Source organism: Hyaena hyaena, unplaced genomic scaffold (assembly GCF_003009895.1).
Source record: "Hyaena hyaena isolate Hyena2069 unplaced genomic scaffold, ASM300989v1 scaffold_1658, whole genome shotgun sequence".
NCBI classification, from domain to species: Eukaryota; Metazoa; Chordata; class Mammalia; order Carnivora; family Hyaenidae; genus Hyaena; species Hyaena hyaena.
Genome location: NW_024082296.1, coordinates 140,651 through 142,100, shown reverse-complemented (window position 1 = coordinate 142,100; position 1,450 = coordinate 140,651).

Sequence of the window (1,450 nt, the reverse complement as noted above, 5' to 3'; positions counted from 1 at the left end):
ACTCTAATCGTAAACAGGCTGGTATATATCTGATCATAGCAAACACATTGAGTTCAGAGAACTTAGAATTTGCTCTCAAGCATGTTGGTTTTGAAGAAATTAAGTCTTAGAAAAATTTTATTTGGTTCAGGTTCATATAGCCACATTCAGGATCCAGTATTCTTAAAAGTGTTTTTTTTTTTAAATTAACTAATGTGTTCTTTTATTAGTATTCACATGTATGTTTCCTTCATAATTCTACATCATGTAGCCTTATGCTAAATATGTTAAACATCCATTTGTTTATATCTTGGTTTAGCAAAATTAGTTAATTGTGAAAAAAGTGCTAAACCAACACAGGGAAAAATCCTTTCTAGACAATAAAGTCACTTAATCCCATCTAAATTTATTTGGCATTTGAAAATTGATCATTGTACAATTTGGCTTTCTGAGAGAATGTTGGTGTTGGTAATAATTCTGGAATGAAAGCTTACTTCGCTTATTTATGAACTATAGTCATATTTTGAGTATATAAATTACCAAGTCTTAACTATGCAAAAGTCCTATTAACAAAATTCTTTATATTCTGAGTGCTTCTTATGACCACTTAAATGCACACACCCCTTTTTACTTCAACTTTATTGAGGTGTAATATATATAATAAAATATCTATGTTGACTGAGGAATACATTAAGTTTGGGTAAATATACCCACTTGTACAGATACTACTCCTATATGTTTCAGAATATTTTCATGGACTTGAAAATTTCCTCCTAATCCATTTGCAGTCAATGTAGTAAGCACTCCTTGCCAGAGGTGTCTTGGTATCTATTTAGTATCTGTTTTTCATCAGTGTAGATTGGTTTTAACTATGTTTAGCTTATTGAATCTGTGGGTCTATGATTTTTACCTAATAAGGATTGTAGGCATCAAGTGTGTCAGTAATCATTAGTTTCATCATCAGTATTATTTTGCAAATGAGGATATTAAGATACTAAATGTTTAAGTGGCTTGGCTTTGGTTCTATGACTGGTTAGAATCAAAGTCAATCTCAACAGCTAATTTGTCTACCTCTTTGACCTAGCATTCCTCATCTTGATTACTCTTTATGCACCACAAATAATGGAAAAAGAATATGATGAATATTTCAGTCATAATTCCTCGCTGTAATCACTTGAATATTTAGAAGGCAGAGTAAAGTTTTCTCTTCTCCACTTTATATTTTTTAAAAAACTCCTTCATCTACTGGACGTACATGTAAATTATAGGCTAAGTTTCAAATATTAATCATCAACATTTAATTCTATCAATTTGGACCATACTTTGCACGAGTCGTGATTGACATAAAACTTTTCTTTCGTGATGTTATGAGAATAGCCACAGATTGTTTTCCTGAACAAAGTTACATATTTTGTTTTTATATTGTTAATATTTATTTATTTATTGGGTGGCTGGCGAGATTGAGTAGGGG